This window comes from Chelonia mydas, chromosome 1 (assembly GCF_015237465.2).
Source record: "Chelonia mydas isolate rCheMyd1 chromosome 1, rCheMyd1.pri.v2, whole genome shotgun sequence".
Classification (NCBI taxonomy): Eukaryota; Metazoa; Chordata; order Testudines; family Cheloniidae; genus Chelonia; species Chelonia mydas.
The window spans coordinates 8,753,806-8,768,003 of NC_057849.1; the positions used below are offsets into that span (position 1 = coordinate 8,753,806).

Sequence of the window (14,198 nt, forward strand, 5' to 3'; positions counted from 1 at the left end):
CCCCATCTGGGCAGTGGGGCTAGAGCCTGCCTGATTGCCAGGGGGATCGCAAGGAATAGCTGATGTTTGTGAAGTGTGATGGAAAGTCATTCTGCCAGTGCGTGCTAACTGGTGCAGGATGTCCTCACTCAGACCCCAAAGACAGCTATAGCAAGACTGTGTTCTAGATCGCCTTTCAGCCAAGGGGCTTGGTTGTTAGAGAGCTACGTCTCAGGCTGGTTCCTCCCCACCCACCCAGAAAGTTTAAAGCCAAGGCTCCACCATCAGGAGAAGGGAAGGGAGTCAGTTCCCCATCAGATCCGTCCCTTGAGTCAATGGCATAAGGACCTAAAACAACCTGTTATGGAGCAGACTGCCAGGTTTCTTTCACTGCTAGAGGCAGCTGCTGTCTCCCACCCTTCGCCTTGAAGGGAACCTCTTAGCTCCACACCCAGTTGCTGAGACCGAGAGCCCACTGCGGGAAGCTATGGGGCAGGGAAGGGGGGCTTCTAACAGCATCCAGCATAGATGCAGGACACTGGTCAGCAGCAGCTACTTCTGGCTCTTCCTACCCACCCCTCCCCCACTAAACTGCTGTTGTCTGTTTCTCTTCACCTCTCCGCCCAGCTCTGCTAGATCACAGCAGAGGGAGGATTTCTCTTCACTCCAGCAGGCTCTCAGCATAGGAGCTGACAACCTGGCAGCAGCAGCTGATTCTGCTTGGGTGATGGCCCTCATGTCATTGCTAAGCACCAACGCTGCTCTGTCTGGAAGAGAGCAGGATCCCAGGAAAACCCAGGGGAGATCTAAAAATTAACTGCTAAGCTGAAACAAAGCAAAAAGTGTGGCTCAACTCTGAGACCTCTGAATGTTAGCCAAGCTTCAGGAGAGGCGGGAGCAATTTGACACTTCACAACAGCCTGCTAAGGTAGGCAAAGGGCACCGGGATTATTTCCCCCTTTGCTGAAAGGCAACCATCAACGCGGCAAAACACAGCAGTTGTTTAACAGCACAGGGCAAAACGCCACACAATCCAGAGGTCAGGAAATGCAGCAGAACAGTGTAGCCAACTGGAACTGCAGAGGGAATGTAGGTTGGCAGAATGTAATTAACCAAACCAGACTTTAACTAGGACACTCTCACAGAAAGTCATGGGACTTGTAGTGACCGCAAGTGGTCAGGACTTCACTTTCAAATCTCATCTGAAAAGAGAGATTCCTTCCTCCCCAAGGTTGCACTGAAACATCGGAGGAACAACGACCAAGGAAGGAATGGATTGTAGAGTTGTAGTGAGCATGATCACAGGTTTCAGTGTACTTGGCAAAATCTCTCCCTGGTGAAACTCCATGGACTCCAAGGCCTTGTCTACACTAGCATTCTCACTCTGTCATGGGTGGAGTTAAACTGGAAGGAAGTATCAGCAAGAACTCTTGGTGTTCACAGAGCTAGCTACACTCCTGCCAGTGATGATCCTGGCCAATGGTCCTTCCTCAGCTAGGAGAGCAAGGTTAATGAATTACTTTGAAATCAGCACCGTTGGCAAACTCTAGCTTTAGCAAGTGCTGGCCAGAGATCAAGAGCTCCCGGGACCCAGGCTCCTCCCCTTTCCTCTGAAATCCCAGGAAAGCCACACCCAAGAGACATGCCCATGGAAATGCACCCGGCGGAGCGTGCTTTGCTGTGGCATGAGCTGAAAGCTAAAGTCCTGCACGTATCTGACTTTCCTTAGCCACGTCAGAGCCTCCCACCCCTAAAAAGCTTCCAAAGCAGCGCTTTATAACACACCCTTTAAGGTTCTTCAGGTTCTCTTCCTTGCCTGCGTTTCTTTGGAAGAATCAGACTCCTTTGGGGAGTGAAAAAAAAAAACCCTCATAAAATTCGTCAGATTCCCCCATTTTGCCGGAGACCTGGAAAGAGGTGTTCTGGAGAGAGCTGGGGAGGCTTGTTCTCCGGAGGATGAAAGGGCTCCTGTACTGGGCCCTTCTCACATTTCAAACACCATGATAAGAAACTCCTCCCCTTGCTCTGCTCCATGGTCTCCTGTTAACTCTTTCAGGGGAATCACAGCAGCACCAATACTGTCCTGGGAGGGAGGGGAGATACCCTATCCCTACAGCCATTGCAGCAGAGACACTGCACTCACGGCATAGACCATGAAGTGAGCCCTAAGAGCCAGTCACTTGTAGAGCTGCCAGATCCATTTCCTTCTGACGGCTGGAGCTAACACAAACCACCTGCTAGAGGGGATGAAATCGAACTCCCAGACTTTGGATTCCAAGTAGCAGAGCTCTAGCCAAGGGAAGCGGCAGCAAGCACCAGCAGAGGAGACCCCCTGTCCCCAGTGCCACAGCCTATTCCTAGCACATTGGATTAGACTGCCTCTTTACCCCAGTCTCAAGTGGTTACATGGCAGCTCATCTGCAGCGCGGCGACCTTTGCTTCCTGTGGGGTTGCCACCCTGGTACAGCACAGCAGAGAATGAAGGCAGATAAAACAGGCGTAATACTAGGCACTACAGTAGAGAGCTGAAGGAGACCGGATGGCTAAGGAGGCTACCACTCAGATTTGGGGAGGGGGAAGAAGTGGTTATAACCAGTGCTCAGAGGAAGTTCAGACACCTGCTAGCCAGAGGACTAAACCTTCTAGCCAAAAGTAGGTAAGGAAGAAGGGGCTAGAGGGGCACCCACAAGTGAGGTCCAGGCCCACTTCCAAACCCAGCTGCCAGGAAAGGGCAGGGTGCTATGCTTTTTACCTGCATGCTGTCCCTACTGGCTGCTTAGGGACACTCATATCAGCCTCTGGCTAATAGGTGCCTCAACAGGAAGGTCCACAGGCCCCTTCTTGCTGTTGGAAAAGCAAAGCTGGATCTCTCCTCCGCACTCCAGAGCTCTGTGGCTTCTTTATGGGGTGCAAGCCAGGTCTTCACTAATTCTCTCCTTCAGACTTGTTTTGTCGCCTTCCTCACCAGGATAACTCCACTTCCCAAGTTAGCTGCAGCGCCTCAGAGCTCTCCCAAGCAGGAGCACGAAGTGACCTGATTCTTGTCCATGGCACTGTCACCCACAGGTTCTAAACACCAGCAGTGAAACTGACCAGTCTGGTTCATTTAAATTCAGCTGCTGTTTGCCAGAGCCTGGGGCAGCAGCAGTGATAACAGAGGCTCTGAAAGAGAGTATGGCATCAGTTCACACCCCCTTTCCCTCGGGAAAGCTTTCCTTGCAGCCACAAGGGCTTGGAACTTATGCTTTAAAAGATAAAAGCTAATTGATGCTGCAGAAGGTCATGGGTTAGACCCTCAGTCACCAGGGAAGATTTCCTTCTTGCTGCTGGTTGAATGACTGCTTGGAGTTTTCAGGGTCTGCTTAGACCATGCCATTTCACACTACCATCATCCGGTGAAGAGAGCAGAGAACGTCTGCGCAAACCATGGCTTTTTGCTGGAAACACACCACTTATCTCCACCTAACTTCCAGCACACAAGGAATACTAACAGGATACAGAACCTATTGCCTCCAGGTCACAGATTCACTCCATCCAACCTAGCTCAGGTTGGCAGGGCCAAACATTTACCTTCTGATAGCTGCTGTGACTTGCATGAAGGGAGATGCTTTTTGATTCTCTTTGCGCTCAAGTGGCAGAGATTCAAGCGCGGAAGGTCCAGGGTTCCGCTCCCAACTTCACAGGGGTCATGGTTTATCTAGAGAGTATGCAAGAGTCCAGATACTCTGGTGATGAGCATCTTTAGTGCACCTGAGTTCAACAGACTTGGTCTAATTCCTAGCAGGCAGCTTTTCACATCACAGAAACTACCATCACAATTGGCACTCTTTGTTGGCAATTTCAACAGATTGCCAGAAGACTGAATACCCCAGGGAAACTGTTGCTAGAGGTAGCTTCTCCGAATCAGGACTGAGGTGCAGTGGGAGCAGGGCAGAGACTTGCCAGTGAAAGCTGCTGGAGATTGCAAGAAATTCAGGGTTTTTTTTTAAAAAGCCTACAGGCTGCTATATTTCTAACTTGAATGTGTTAAGTTGTGCCCCTCAGTAAACTGCTCTATTTCCCACCTACAGCTCCTGTTGACGTCAATGGGATGCTCAGCACCTGTGAAAGTCTGGCCCCTCTTATTTGGGTACTTAACTTTTGGAACACAAGATTGAAACTTTTAGCTTAAGTAACTGATCTCTGCAACACCTCTGAGGCTCTAGCTCCATTATCCAGATGGAAAAAGCGTGAAGCACAGTGAGAAACATCCTATTACTACTTAGTCCTTCCTCCTCCTGTCCACTTGTTCGTCTCATCTTGCCTTTTAGACTATAAACTCTTTAGGGCATGAACTCGTTTATGGCGTAGCATGCCTAGCATAATAGGGCCTGAACCTGGGTGAGCCCTTCAATGCAAATAATAAAATAGGAAGTTAAGTGAACTGCCCAAGAACAAAGGAAGTCAGTGTCCAAGATGGGATTATAACTCCAGCATTCTTCGCTCTCAGCCTGGTGCTCAGACCACTTTTGTCACAGCTAGCCTGTGGTCCTGCTGATGCCTGGCAGAGTGGCTCACGCCTTACGGAGAGCAGGGACCATATATCCCCTTGGAGGAGGAGACATGTCAGCCATCGATCTTCCATGCTTTAGGCAGACATACTTGCTGCTGTCTTCCCCTACGCTCCCTCACTACAGGGATGGAGAAGAAAGGTCAGCAGCTCAAAGTATCAAAGGGGGAAGAAAAATTTAATTTCCGCTGCAAGGCCGCATTCACCATGGTGGAATCTGTGTTAGCGATACCTGAATAGAAGCTTTCAAAAGCGATGTAACAAAAGCCTTCGTCTTGCTACCTGTGCTTTACAACTGCAGGTACCACTGGCACCCAAAGCCCCACACCACTGCGGAAGCAGCATCGTCACCTGGACTGAACACAAGGGGAGTAAAATCCAGCCTTGACAGAACAGGCTGCACTGAAGGTTCAATACATGTCCGTTTAGGGGACTTACAGCAGGAATGGACAGAGACATGACCGTTTGTTTTTATCATAAGGGACTGTGCTCCGCTGTTTGACCCGAGTGGCTAACCCAGCTAAAATACCACGTTAGGCAAGGATGTTCCTTTCGATTTAGCAATTCTGAAAACAATCCACTCCCACTCCTCTAGTCCCCACGCACAGCTGCTTGCTTATATTCTCCCTCTTCCCTCCCCCGCCCCCCGATTCCCTATTCCTCAGAGCTCCGGCCTGGATTTAGAGGAAAGAGGAGGAACAGTGGGCGTGATCCTTTTGCAGAAAGCACGCAGCAATTTGTCTGAATTTGAGCGCTTGCCATTTGGGTCATTAACCAACACCAGCGTCTTTCACATACATCTCTCCCACTCCCCCCGCCTCCCCCATCAGGTTTGCCTCTATTCCCAGCTCCCACTGGCCTGATGAAAGGGGCAACCCCCCCACTGCTGAGCACAGTCAGTACAAAGACACTTATTTTGAAAAAAACCCACCCTCTCCACGGGAAGCCAAAACTCCCGGATGTTGGCAAATCAAACTTAGCCTGTCGCTTCAGAGTTTATTCGCACCCGCACCTTTCAGGGCAAGCAGGAGATCTTGATCCTGCTGATTTTAAAGAATCCCGATAATCCAGCCCGATTTTGGAGCTAGGAGACGGTGATTTTTTTTTTTTTTTAAAAACACCCCCCTCCATGCCGCCCCCCTCCATCCATGTTTAAACAAACAAGGAAGATAGAGAAAGTCTTCGCTGAGGCCTTACCAGACTTCTAAAGCCACAATCTGTGTAAGGTTTTTAATCCGCCATTAGCATTTAAAACCTTGGAAGAGACCAAAAAAAGGAGAGTAACCACACACAAAAGAAAAGTTGTTGGTTTTCTTCTCAGGCTGGCAGGAGATGGTTCCCCCGTTTCCTGGCCCACAGCCAGAGAGACGTCACAGCAAGGAGTCTGCTTTCTTTAAAGGCACAGGGCACAAAAAGACGCAGGGCAGGAGCAGCCTCAGTAGGTGGCAAGCTGCCACCAAATTCAGAAATGGAGAGTCATGCTAAATGGACACATTGTAGGAAACCGATCCGCCCCTATTAAACCTTTTCCTACATATAGACGCTTGATGCAACCAGTTTATACCCTGGCATTCCACCAGAGAAGGAATGATCAGACTTGGCACTTATGCAGCGCCACACAGACATTAAAGGGAAATCCTTAGGCAGCCTTGTTCGTTTCATAGCTTCATGTGAAACTAGACAAATTCAGACGGGAAGTAAGGAGTTAATTATGCTCACAGTTAAAAATTTATCATTGGAACAATTTACCAAGGGAATTATTTGGGGGACTTTGCTATAAAGCCCTGTGCTACGCAGGAGGGCAGACTAGATTATCACAACGGTCCCTTCTGGCCCTCGAACCCATGGCCAGTAATTTTCAATTTAGCCATTTAAGAGCAATTCCACTCCCACCTTCAGCTCCAAAAGGTCTTGGAACTCGAGTGGGGCTAGCGATGGGGCACTATTAGAAATAGGCAGCCAGCTCACAGAGACGATTACTCTGGCTCTGTGCCACTGTAACACAACTACTATCTCAAAAGGGGGCTGGGGACCCAAGCACCAAATTAAAATCGTTTTCAGTTGGTGTTTGAGAGCCTGGATACTCTGCAATTCAGACTTTAAGCCAGAGATCCAGCTAACCTGGCTTTTCAGATGGTTTGGCCGGGGAAAAGCCTTAAGCGCACAGGGGGTTTATGCAGTTGTGGACTGGCACAATTCCACCAGAAATCTGTTGAGCTGGAACTGTGCTTAAGTGAATTTTAGAGCTCCATGTTTAATTCTCCACGACACAGGGACTCAGGAAGGACCTAGCTGATACCAGATTTAAAAAAAAACAAAACAGGATGAACATCCCAGTTATTGCTGCTTTAAGAAGTTAATGTGAAAAAAAAAATCTGTAAATTCACGAAGGGTGAAAAGTGCCCTTCAACCTGGGCAGGTCAGCGTTTAACCCTTTCCCTGCTGCTGACTGAAGTACGCTGACACATATTTGAACTGATCCTCTCTGTTGGGGTTGGGTACACCCCAGCCTTCCCTTGGAAATATGGCTGCTGAAACCTACGCCCATTCCTGCAGTGGCCAGAGGGTTTCCAGCTGCCAGCCCACTCTGGCAAAGACTGGGGAATTTGAGGGGAAGGGTTAGAGTTTTTCCCCCTACCGCTATTCGAAGGGCCCTCCCAAATGCATACCAACAGGATGTGCAACAGAAGCCAACCCAGCAGAGCTTTCAGCCCCAGGACGTGCCCTGTCAGTAAAGCAGGAGCAGATGCCCAAAGCTATACCACAGCTGCTGCTAAGCGCACAATGGCCACCGCATTAGCCTGCACAGTTGCTGCACACCCAGAAGCTAGATTACAGCCTTGCATGCACGTTGGCGGATACAATAAGCCTTGTAGACCTTGTCAATCTATAGTTTCCTTTCTAAATTCAGCCGAGTATAGCTAGACTTGCCTCTGAGCTTAACAGCTGCTGATACACTTTAGGGGGACAGAAGGGCCAACATGGCTGGTTGAATAGACACAAAGCTGTCCACAGAAGTTTGTGTTTTGGGGTGGACCTGCAGTCAGAGCACAGGACTAGGTACATGAGACCTTGCTTCTGGTTCCGCAGATGACTCACTGTATGACAGTGGGAAAGTCACAGCCTTTGCCCTCAGTTTCTCCCAGCTCGAGAAGTGAGGACACTTCTACCTATTTTGCAGATGGTTTGAGGTTTACTTCATCAGTGTCTGTAAAGTATTCAAGACCGTCAGAAAGCAGCATGTACAAGCTGCAGAGTGTTCTTACTATGTATGGGCAAGGACAATGCTTTACAGTCCTTTGAGGATCTCAAAGTGCTTTGCAGACATCACCTAATCAAGCCTTACAGATACAACTGAAGCAAGAATCTTCCCATTTTTCAGATGGGGAAATGAAGGCACAGTTTAGTTACTTGCCCATTGTCACACAGGTAAAGCCATTATTATTTCTATTAGCCCCTAAGAACCATAGACATAGGCCAGAACCCCACTGGACTAGGCATTGTACAAACAAACAAAAAAAAAAAAAGACTGTTTCTGCCCTAGAACCCGGAATAGAACCCAGACGTCCAAATCCTGCTCCCGTTACAACAATGCCTCTGCTACATACAAAGCTTTCCATTTCCACCCTCTATTTCTAGTCCCATTCACCCTTGAGAAGTAAAAGAATCAAATGTCTGAAAGCATTTTGCCTACTCTTAGTACAAGTAACACCCAAGATCACTATAATTAGGCTTGGAAGTATTCGATTTTTATTGGTAAATGCTGGTAAAGGTCCATTTCACCATACACGCAACTGACTAAAAAGTATCTGTATATTTCTGTTATAGATAAGTAAGAAAAATGCTGCCTGATAACTTCTTAGTGTCAAAATCCAGTGATTTAGGGTTCTGAGTTAGGCTTGTTACAAACAGATTAACGAACAAACAGGTACCATTTTGCTTTGATTTAAGGATATTTACTTTGTATATTTTGACATGTGATATTGACAATGTGTGTTTTAGCAGTTTATAAATCTTTAACTTTTTGAATCCCAACATCTATAGCCATTAAATAATTGCCTGGACCCCCACCCCCTAATTTCCCACAACTGTGAAAATATAAATAAAAAATGCTTTAAAAAAATCAATATTATCTATCAAAATTACAAAAAAATTGAATTCTGCTAAGCCTAACTATAATTGAAAGACTGGAGACAGTCTTTTTCCCATTTATTTTGTGCAAATTATAGCACTAGATTTGAAGTTGACATTGTCCCCCTAACTAACTTGAGTTTTCACAACAGTTGGGCCTTGTCTAGACTGAAACTTTAGAGGTGTGACCTTCGAACACATTCTGGCACTTCTGAAAAATCTGACTAAGATTGGGCAGTGTATACTTTAACACATGCTAACTTTGGCTTCAGCTTGACCATCTTAGCGTGTGATAGAAGCAGTGTGCCTATCTTCACTTGACTTTTCAAGTGGATTAGTTAGATCAGAGTCACTTCAGATGGGGGAAATTGCTAAACATTTCACTGGGGCAATGAGAATAAATCACTGCTGTAAGCCCCATCTTACTCCAGTGCAGCACATCTGCATTGTGGCTTTACATCAGTGTAGCTGACCCAGTGCAAAAAAGATATCCAGTACAGACATGGCCTTTCAGAGTGTCGTCACTGTGATGGGTAACAAATGTAGCAAGTTTTAAATGACATTTTACCAATGTCTAGGTATTTTAGTGACACACCACACACCATAGTATGCAAGTACCTCAAGCTTTGCTGAATTTATCCCCCACACCCTACCTTGCAGTGGAACTAAGGAACAGAGATATAAAGTGACTTGGAAAAGGTCACACAGGTAGTCAGTGGCTAAGCCTGGACTTGAACCCATGTCTCTTGTCCAATGCTTTTATTCACAGGCCATCATATTCAGCACCCATGTTCCAAGGGACTCGGACTCTGTTAGGTAAACACTTACACATGTGTATAAGTCCAATGTCCTGATCCTCAAAGTTTTGAGACCCTAGATTTAATCATAGAATCACAGAACAGGAAGGGATGTCGAGAGGTCATCTAGTCCAGTCCCCTGCACTCACGGCAAGACTAAGTATTATCTAGACCATCCCTGACAGGTGTTTGTCTAACTTGCTCTTAAAAACCTCTATGACCCCCAGATCCCTATCTGCAGTGCTTCTTCCTAGGCAGTCATTTCCCATTCTGCATGTGTGCAACTGATTGTTCCTTCCTAAGGGGAGTACTTTGCATTTGTCCTTATTGAATTTCATCCTATTTACTTCAGACCATTTCTCCAGTTTGTCCAGATCGTTTTGAATTTTAATCCTATCCTCCAAAGCACTTGCAACCCCTCCCAGCTTGCTATTACCTGCAAACTTTATCAGCGTACTCTCTATGCAATTATCTAAATCATTGATGAAGATATTGAACAGAATGGGACCCAGAACTGATCCCTGCGGGACCCCACTAATTATGCCCTTCCAGCTTGACTGAACCATTGATAATTTCTCTCTAGGAACGGTTTTCCAATCAGTTATGCACCCACCTCACAGTAGCTCCATCTAGGTTGTATTTCCTTAGTTTGTTTATGAGAAGATCATGAGAGAGAGTATCAAAAGGCTTACTAAAGTCAAGATATACCACACCTACCACTTCCCCCCATCTACAAGGCTTGCTACCCTGTCAAAGAAAGCTATCAGGTTGGTTTGACACAATTTGTTCTTGACTGACTCTTGCTGACACGCTGACTGTTACTTATCACCCCCCTATCCTCTTTAAAAGGTCAGATCACATCTGATACAAAATTTAGGCTCTACAGGAATAAGGTTTTACACAGATCAGGACTATAGTTTCCATGATTGCTCCTTTTAATTCCAATGGTAAGTTTAACCAACAATTTAGTTTTCCCCTAAAGTGTTTACAACATATTGAGGCACTGAGGCAGCATATAAGAATCTGAAAATGAAGGGGAACAGAATAAAAGCAAATTGATTAGTTGATTTTTTTTTTTTTGTCCAAGCTGAGAGCAATGCAAAAAGCAAACTTGCACAATATTGAAGAGTAAATCAGATTTCTGTCATGGAAAGATCAGTGGGGGTTTTTTTTTTTTTTAGTGGTAGATGAGGTTGGGTTTTTTTGGTTTTTTTTTTTTTTTTCAACCTCTGAATTTGTTTTTCATCTGACAATGTCTCTTTAAATCTGTTTCCTAAATCTGATTGGGAGATTTTCTTACGCCTCACCAAAAGCGAGCGTTACTAAAAATAGCCACCGCGGCAGCTCCGCTCTCACAAGCCTCCCACAACAGGCTAAGGTGCACAATAGAGTAAGGATACAAGAATGCCAGTCTTAGCATGTCTGTAGCACTTCACGATTTAAAAATGCCAGGCATTAAAATCGGCTTGGAACAGAATTTAAAATAAGCCAAAAATTTTAGAAGTCATGAAATCCCAGGTCAGCCCCTTTATTAATACTATTTATAATACACAGCACCTGACCCTATCCTAGCCCAAGGAGCAAATCTTTAAGTATCCATCTCTCATCTGCTTACAGAAGAATGAGGCTTCCACATTTTAGCACCATGTCACAATCAGCCCACTAGGCTGACCACTTTTGGCCTGTTCGTTTGACCTCCTTTGTAGGGGCAAATCTGCATCTGACGGGGACAAACAAGGTGTTTTCTACTAGAATCTGACAGGTCCACTCGCTGGGGTTCTAGAGATCCCAGGAGCACGTTCTGGCTTGCAAACTGATAGCAAAAATCAAGCGGGGCCATTATTGTTCAAGCCTGTCACCCTTCTCTGTGGGAAGACCGTGGGACAGCGGTTGGCTTTTCAAAATGAAGTCTATTTCTCAACGCTAGCAGTCTCTGCAAACACCAACCAGTCTTCAACATTCCCTGTTTGCGAAGGCTGAGGCATGGCAACTTTGGCTGTCTCTGGGGTCAAGGAACTCTTGAGTGTGTTCCACAAGGCTCAGTTTTGTCTCTCATCCCCCACCCCAAAAGCATGTGAGGCCACTGAGAACATAGCAAGCAGTACTCGGGCCAGTCTCCCTCAGACTCATGGATCAGACCACCTATGCTTTCATCAGCCACCGTGGTATTAGTCACCAAATTTCAGCCCTGCCAGGAAAAATTCAATCCAGACAAGACGAGACATGATAGTAGTGGGTCTAAGGAGGAGATACTGAAGGGCATGCCTCATCTATTGAGGGGTTCATAATCTAAAGCACGAGGCCAGTCCCACTGTTCTCCACCACAGATAGAGATATCGCACAGAGGTGTCAGGAGGATTAAATACTTAACGTCTGTAGAACTGACAAGGCCAACAAGCACTGAGTATTACATCTCCAGTCAAAAATCCCTTAGAGAAGAGAACTTCCAATCATCCCAAAGGCCTGTTAAATCAACATTTAGGCTTTGAAGTGCAAGCACTGGTCAACTCTCCACTGCAGATCATAGTACTTCACCAGAAACGCACAGCTGGATTTTCCTCATTATCCTCCTCAAAATTCTCCTTTTCCGCAATGCTGACAAAACCCTTGACAACGGTCAGGCTGCTGGTGTGCTGAGACTACAGCCGATCCTGCTGACCAATATCATCCCCATTCTGTCTGTATCCACCTGTCCTGTATCCATCTGTTGCCTCTCGTCTTATCCTGAGATTGGAAGCTCTTTGGGCAGGGACTGTCTTTTTGTTATGTGTTTGTACAGCACCTAGAAAAATGGGGTCCTGGTCCGTAACTAGGACTTTGAGGTGCAATAGTAATACAAATAATAAATGTTTGCCCGTTATCTCTGAGGTCCTGTCAACACTGATTCCTACGGGTAAAACACACAGCATCGTAATCCCTCCAAATGGTTTGGTCTTGCACAGTGCACAGGACTGACCCATTATTTAACCTTGTTCTGAACTGGATATTTATATGGCTCTAGTTATGGTTCAGGAACCAAGTTAGATCCCAACTACCTTACAATCACGTCATAACTAGGTCATTTTTCCCCAACGGAGTAGCAATTATTTTGTAGATGGCCTCTGTCTACATTTGGACATAAATGGGGTTAGCAAAACCTTAAGAGCTGACACAGGCAGACAGTATAAGTGCCCTGTCCCCAGGTTTGGAATATGGTTTGGGATAATGGTTTAATAGCTAGCTTCTGTGCACACTGACTTGGAGAACAGTGATATCACCCTGCTAGCAAGAGCAGTGCTTAACTGCTTCTGCTGCTTTTCTCTACAAAATCCCCTAAAGCCGCTGTGACATATTGCAACCTAATGCAGCATCTTGGAGGGACTATTGTATTACATTTATGAACGACTTATGTAGGATTGTGTTACCACAGTTCTTCCAAGAACCAACAGTGGGGGGTGATTAAGGCGAGTCACAGAGACTAAACCACTCTTGTGAGGTGTGACACAGAAGCCAAATGATGTCAACTGGCAAAAGGTTTGCTGTTCTCTACAAGCAATTCCTGTCTCAGGCCTGACAAATTCACTAACCCTAATACACTGCTTGCATGGTATTTATCCACAAAGGTAGTTTATGAGGTCTCTACTGAAAGCTTATAATTTATCAATATCCATAATCATTATGATGTGTGTGTGTATGGGTAATATGTAGGGAATAATGTAACTATATTGAAAATTATGCCCTTCTAACCTTGGAGTAGAAGTTAGTCACCAGGGAATCATGTGTCTTGGTGATGACCCATTCAAGGGGAGGGAGTTGCCACCCCTACCTGGCTAGGTGATTCTGTAATGCATTGTTCAATTGCCTACCATTGCCTCATCCCAGAACAGTCAATGGAAAACCATCAAATACAACCACAATCAATCAAAACCACTTGAAGGTAAAAAGGAACATTATAAATTGTCTACACTTGAAATGCTACAGGAGCACCACTACAGCTGTGCCCCTGTTGGGGCTTCAGTGTAGACACTACATAGACAAAAGGGAGGGGTTTTCCAGTCAGCTTTAGGTAACCCAGCTCCCAGAGAGGCAGTAGGTAGGTCAACAGAAGAAGTCTTCCATCAACTTAGTGCTGTCTACGCTGTGAGTTAGGTTGGCTTAACTATACTGCTCAGGGGGGTTTTCTGAATCCCTGAGAGATGTAGTTAAGCCAATTTAATTTTTTGGCACAGATCAGGCCTCCGTATATGGCAAGCAAAGAAAGACCCTCTGCTTCCATGCCCCCCTCGGTACGTTTTTCATGAAAAAGAGTGGACGCTGGCTCACCCCCAGGCCAGCCAGTTCTGCAACAGACTGAACTTTGTGCGGGTGGGGGAGGAGGAAAGGAACCTACTTAGACAGGAAAGGGAAATATTAATAAGCGTAGGCCCTAGTTCACATTTTATTGTTTTGTATTGTAAACCATTTGTTTCCATCACTCGTTTCTAGTGGAATTTCTCTTAAATAAACGTTCTTTTGTTTCATTACAAAAGCTGTATGTTATACAGTAGTGGTAGTTTAAGGTAAAACCGATAAACTGCGGTACACCGCTCCTTTGGGAGCAGAGAATCCAGGATTTCTGTGAAGAGCCAGCGTCAGGGGCTGGGTATCACAAGAGAACACTCCAAGGGCACTTGAGGACTGGAGCACACCTATTGTTAATCTGCAAGGTGAAGACAGGACTGGCACAGCTTGGAGGAGTGCTTGAGTGGCTGACAGGCTAGTGA

General features: G+C 46.1%; 1 protein-coding gene across 9 annotated transcripts in view; it reads right to left on the reverse strand.

Moving 5' to 3' along the window:
• The window catches only part of NUMA1 (nuclear mitotic apparatus protein 1), a 60,129-nt gene that overhangs the window by 39,045 nt on the left and 6,886 nt on the right, over window positions 1–14,198 (reverse strand). For 3 of the 9 annotated variants that reach the window (XM_037912620.2, XM_037912510.2, XM_037912226.2), the window contains exon 1: window positions 5,726–5,909. The exons of 5 other annotated variants lie outside the window; for them this stretch is intronic. The gene's annotated coding sequence lies outside the window, so the exon portion shown is untranslated. Of the gene's footprint in view, window positions 1–5,725; window positions 5,911–14,198 lie in introns of those variants that run through there. One more of the 9 variants, XM_037912568.2, reaches the window with a different exon arrangement.